We start from the raw sequence: 6,148 nt of genomic DNA, 5'->3' as shown, positions 1-6,148 counted from the left end.
TGTGTCCTTGTCCCCGTGGTGAGCCATAGCCACCCCCCGCCTCTGCAGGAGACCCTCCAACACTAGCATTTAGGTCTGGCTCAGTCTCCTGTGGGGTCACTGCTCCTTCCCCCTAAGTCCTCATGTGCACATTACTTTGTGTGTGCCCTCCAAGAGTGGTGTCTCTTTTTTCCCCAGTCCTGTCAAAGTCCTGCAATCAAATCCCACTAGCCTTCAAAGACTGAATCTCTGTGAATTTCTCCTCTTGTTGCCAGACCCCCAGGTTCGGAAGCCTGAAGTGGGGCTCAGAACCTTCACTCCAGTGGGAGGACCTCTGTGGTATAATTGTTCTCCAGTTTGTGAGTCACCCACCCATCATTTATGGGATTTGATTTCATTGTGATTGTGCCTCTCCTGCCATCTCATTGTGGCTTCTCCTTTGTCTTTGGATGTGGAGTATCTTTTTTGGTGAGTTCCAGTGTCTTCTTGTCTTGATTGTTCAGCAGTTAGTTGTGATTCTGGTGCTCTCACAAGAGGGAGTGAGTGAACATCCTTCTACTCTGCAACCTTGAACCAATCTGAGTGTGTCCAGGAGGATGCCTGCCTCTCCACAATTGTATCCAGATTGTCTTTCCTCCATGGAAGGTGGATTATAAACCATTTCTTAATCGTCTTCATTCTCCTTACAGATCTTGGGATTTGTTAGCCTCTGTAGTTGCATGAGCCAGTCAGCCGATTCCTTATAATGAATCAATCTCACATAAGTCCTGTTAGCCCTTTTCCTTCACTTTTGGTCAGTAATCCTTTTCTTGGCTAGTTTGCTGACTTTTTCCATCTAAGATATGCCACAAGACTGATGGCCTGAGACCTTCAATTTCAGCTTTCCTTCTTTTGCAAGTTAGGATTGGGTTTGGGTCAACTCCTCACAAAGCTTTTTTTATTGCTACCATTTAAAGGTTAGCTCTGATCCAGGAACTATCAATTTGAACATCAATTAGATCATGTTCGAGGGGGGCAGTTTGGTACTGCTGGGTCACGGAGCTCCCTGCAATCGGCTATGTCAGACCCCTCCCCCTTGAATTTGTATTTAGTCTTTCCTCAGTCAGAATATCCCACGGGAGTTTAGATGGGACTACCTCTGGGCCAGAACAGGTTAGCCACATTAGTTCCTGACCAACTTGGTGCATTAGGGAGTGGCACAGCTGTCTGAGATGGTGGTCTTATCTTTTGTCCTTTCTGCAGAAAAGGAGGAGTTTGCAGACTTCCTGCTTTGTGAGAGCTAAAAGCACGTGGGATTCCCAGTAGGATACTCACCATATTGCTGGGCAGCTGGAATCCTGTGCTGGTACTGGGAGGAGAGCCCTTGGAACTTCAGTTGATAAAGAATCACCCAAGATTCACCTCACAAGCAGAAAGGGGAGGAGAGGTTGCACAGTGGGTATTTCCTGTTCTTGCCAGCAGCTCACAGTTTCTTAATAATGGGGTTCCTGGTCTTGTGAGTGGCTCACAGAGCTCCCCACCCCACTTCAGAGATACCAGCACTGACTGAAAGAGTCAAGCCACTGTCACATACCTACCTTGGGACCCTTTTACACTCAGGCATCTTCAGTGCCTTTCCTTGAACTCAGATTGTGCATCCTTATTCCATTTTGCTTAGCCTTTTCCTGGTCTTGCCTCTTGGCTCACAGGTCTGGCCACTTCCCTTTACCAAACCAAAAGTGACTATGGAGAATGTGACTGTTGAACCCTGGAGGTTGGTGAGCCCAGTGAATAGATGTAGGCAAAAAGGCCATGATCTATCCCTTTGTGGTTCCCCAAATTTTGTTACCAACCCTCCTACAGGTGCCCAACAAGGTTACTTCTGCCTGGTGTCATATGAGCCAATAAAACAAGACCAAAGTTCAGAAGCAAAGGAAGCCTTCATTCTTTGATCAAAGAATCGAGTGGTGTGAGCTTGCACCCTAGAGTACATGCTCTCCCTGAAAGGGCATGAGGAGCATGGCTGCTTTATAGAGTTCTTGTCTGCAGGGAGGGGAGGGAGGGAGACAGAGTTCTTACAGATGGGGTGCAGTTTTGTTGCTCACAGTGCTCCAGATTGAGGTGCCAGATGTAGCATCTCTGCAAACGGCCTGATGAGCTGAAGCGTCAGTTGCAGCCATTTCGCACCAGGAACTCTGGTCTGAAGTGCCGGGTGCAGGACGTCTGCATGTGGTACCCTATGAACAAGTGAAACTAGACTAAGACAAAGAAAAAGGTTAGACTTCATTTTATTACCCAGATTCTATTTTTATTTCCTGAGAATTGTTAATAGGCTCTTATGGTGACACTTTTAAGGATGAATGATAATAGCACATCTTTGCATAAGAGGAATGATTCAGCAGGGAGGAAAGGTTGGTTGATTGTAGAAGAGAGAAGGGATAACTAAGGAGCAAAATTCTTGAGAGAAGATGAGGGACTTGTTGTTTGATGCTTAAGAGTAGGGAGAAAATATCTTAAAATATTAATCTTTGTTCTCCCCGGCCAACATCCTTGTATGAAATCTTGCATATGTAATTTTGTATTTTTTCTCTTAAAGAGAGATCCTAAACTGCATAAGTTTGAAGCCACTAAAAACCTGAATCCAGCCGTAAGGGGGAATATTGATGCCATTCCACAATGCAGAGGTAGTTGGTTTTGAGCCTGCCTGTCTTAAGTTCGGAGAATTATTCTTAGCTTTTGTTTGTTTATTTTCAATTTTAGACTAGAATTTCTCTCAGTGGCTATGGGGTCATTTAGCAGGTAGATAATCTAGCATTATATGCACCAATCTGGGAGGCCTGTGGAGTGTGTCATTACTTATGAGAACAATTTCCAATTTTCTATAAGGGCAAGTCCAGCAGTGTCAGCACAGGCTGACCTTCATATTTAGATGTACTTTTCTCCTCATATTTATTTGCTGCTGCCTCAGAAAAGAGAGAATGGGCATATTGGCCAAACAGAGATATACACCAAAAAACCGTTGCTTTTCTAACTAGAGTTGCATCCATAGTGTTTCCCAAATTAAAGTTAAAATGTTTGGATTTTTAAGACATCTCAGTACCTGATGAAGGGAACAAGAGACCAGGAAGAAAAAATTTTAAGACACCAGCAGTTGTTCTTCTAAGAATGAGAAATATGTTATGTTCCGAGAGACAACAAATAATAGGATAAAAATGATCCACTCACTTTCCAGAAGCATTCTAGATAGACTGCAAGTTCTGAAGTTGAACACATATGTGAGCATACTAAAGAGTTATTCATCAACAGCATTATTTCCAAATCCCAGAGCTTTAGGTATGGTCTAGCATGGTGGTATGAAAGGAACCTGACCAAGTATAATTCCATGGACTATGGCATTCTAAGTAATCGTGCACTAAAATAAACTAGTATTCTGTCCCTGGAGTTTGAGCCACCTTATACTGTCTGCCAGGGAGACATTGGAGGTCATACCTGGACTTGAAGAGTAAGAATGGTCAAATACGCAGGACTAAGGAGGATCGAGAAAAATCTACTTCATCTGCCCTGTGTATGAAATGGGGTGGGGTATCAATTTGAAAGGGTGCCCAAAAGTGTTTCCAGGGCCTCTGCCAGTTTTCAAAGTTTAATGGAGAAGGTAATGGGGGGGGGGTAAACTACCTAGAGGCATTTATCTATTTAGATGACAGAATCATTTTTGGCAGGATTCTGGAAAAACTAGAGCAAAAACTTCTTAAAGTTAGGAAGGGCAAGGCTTTAGATGTGCCCTGGTAAGTATTAATGCTGACAAACCTTTATTAATTATGATAGGCAAGTAAAGACACAGCATAAAGTTCACAATTCCTGAAAAAAAAATCTGATAGCCCCAATAACATCAAATTAAAAACTTTCTTTGAGGTTAGTGATGACCAGAGGACACTGAAGAGTATTTCCTAATTGCTAAACCATTAACAATTTGACAGATTACCCCCTCAAGGAAGGCCACAGAGCACACAGCAAGTGGCCATATGGCCATGTTTCTTCTCCAACTTTTCATGGATTACTGGTTGAAAGCCTGTGACCAGGCAATCATGGAAACACATTCTGGCTACTTACCTGGAGACTATTCAAAGCAGGAAGCCTCTGAAATCAGTGTGCATGGATTTTTCTGACCCTGGACTTGGTGCTTGTAATCTGATCCAGTTTGTTTTACAGGCTATCTTACTTGGCAACACGTATTATAAACATGAGTTTTTAAAGTACAGGAGGTTTCAACTTCCGTTCTTAAAAACTAACTCGTTTATTTTACAGCCTCTAGACAAGGTGAGATCTAGAATGCTTGTTTGGAAAGAAAGAGGAAGGACAAATTTACTTCAGGTAGGGAAGGTAGGAAGGAAGGAAGGAAGGAAGGAAGGAAGGAAGGAAGGAAGGAAGGAAGGAGAGGAGGGAGGGAGGGAGGAAGATGAGATACAAAAGATATATATATAGATAGATAGATATATAGAGATATATCTATATCTCTCTCTATATATATATATTCCAATTTTTCCTAAATCGGTTTTTACAGTGTGCCTTTATTTTCTGATTTCAAGAAGTGTGACTTCCCCAAAAGTCAGTTTCACAAACATAAATTAATAATTCTTAAGCCAAATGAAAATGACTTTTTAAAAAATAAATTTATTTATTATTTATTTTTGGCTGTATTGGGTCTTTGTTGCTGTGCGCGGGCTTTCTCTAGTTGGGGTGAGTGGGGCCTACTCTTCGTTGTGGTGCAGGGGCTTCTCATTGCGGTGGCTTCTCTTGTTGTGGAGCACAGGCTCTAGGCACGTGGGCTTCAGCAGTTGTGGCACGCAGGCTCAATAGTTGTGGCACATGGGCTTAGTTGCCCCGGGCATGTGGGATCTTCCCGGGTGAGGGCTCGAACCTGTGTCCTCTGCATTGGCAGGTGGATTCTTAACCACTGCGCCACCAGGGAAGTCCCGAAAATGACTTCTGATTATCTATACTCCCATTCATCTCTGATAGTGCCAATAATCAGAAGGTACAGAATGAAAGTAGGCTCAGATTTTCCAGGTACAGAAAATAAGGCCGAGGAAAATGCAGCATGTCAATCAAAGTCTCGTGGTAAATCAGTAATAAAGATAAGAATAAAACGTTCATGTTCTAACTTCCAGTGATAGGGTCACTAATTTACACTATTCTGCTTCTAATGAGCCCTGATTATTTTAAATATAAAAGTTCAGTTCTTTCACAATGCTAAGCATGCTGCAGGCTGCGTTGTATTCATGGCATCCCTGGAAATAGAGATGAAAAAGTCCGATTAGGTCATCTTGTCCACTTCCTGGAGACACAACTACCTCCATTCAACTGCAATGGCTCAGCTGATGAAAATTTCATTGTGAGTTGAGAACTGATTGCAGAACACAGTCAGCAATAGGAATTAGGCTGAATGGGATGATGGAATGGGCTTATTAAAAAAAAAAAAAGGCAGAAACCAATTGGGGAAACACTAGAGGGGTATTTTTCTCTTGCAGCACCACACTCTAAGTGACTGTTAGAGGTCATAATTCATCTGTGGACAAGGGTATTGGGTTTATTCTAAATAAAAGTGAAAAATAGTACATCTTTCTTAGGAAGACCATTCAACAGAACTGAATTCCTAGCAGTCCCTGAAGTCAGTTCTATTTTGTTCTGTTCTCATAAGCTGAATTTCAAATCAGGGTAGAAACAAAGATCTGGTAGAAAGTGGATGTTTCTTTAACACATACGAAAATTTAGCTCCCTGATGTTTGTGCAGCTTTCCATGATACCTCATCCTCTGCTTTTGTAACCTAGCAAGTCATCAGAAAAGACACTTTACTAGTCACCTTAACAAGCCCAGGGAAACCCCTTAGGCTCACTTCCCGTCTTTACCTCATCACAGTGCCCATTTTGTTACTTCTTTGACTTTAACTCTTGGAGGTACGGTAGTTAAGTGACTTGCCTAACATCATAAGACAAATAGTTAATAGGGGAGCTTGACTAGAACCTGCCTCCTGATCTATTTCTCCTACTGCATCCCTGTTCTAGCTAATGCTATGACCATCCACCAAGATGGAATCATGAACTCCATCCTCCTTATCCGTTGGGAGGGCAAGTCTTTTAATTCTACCTCAGAACTATCTTCTGAACTGGTCACATCCTTTCCATCCTTATT

Source organism: Globicephala melas, chromosome 4 (genome assembly GCF_963455315.2).
Source record: "Globicephala melas chromosome 4, mGloMel1.2, whole genome shotgun sequence".
In the NCBI taxonomy this organism is placed as follows: domain Eukaryota; kingdom Metazoa; phylum Chordata; class Mammalia; order Artiodactyla; family Delphinidae; genus Globicephala; species Globicephala melas.
The sequence above is the reverse complement of the archived record's forward strand: the minus strand, read 5'-3'. Positions refer to the sequence as shown.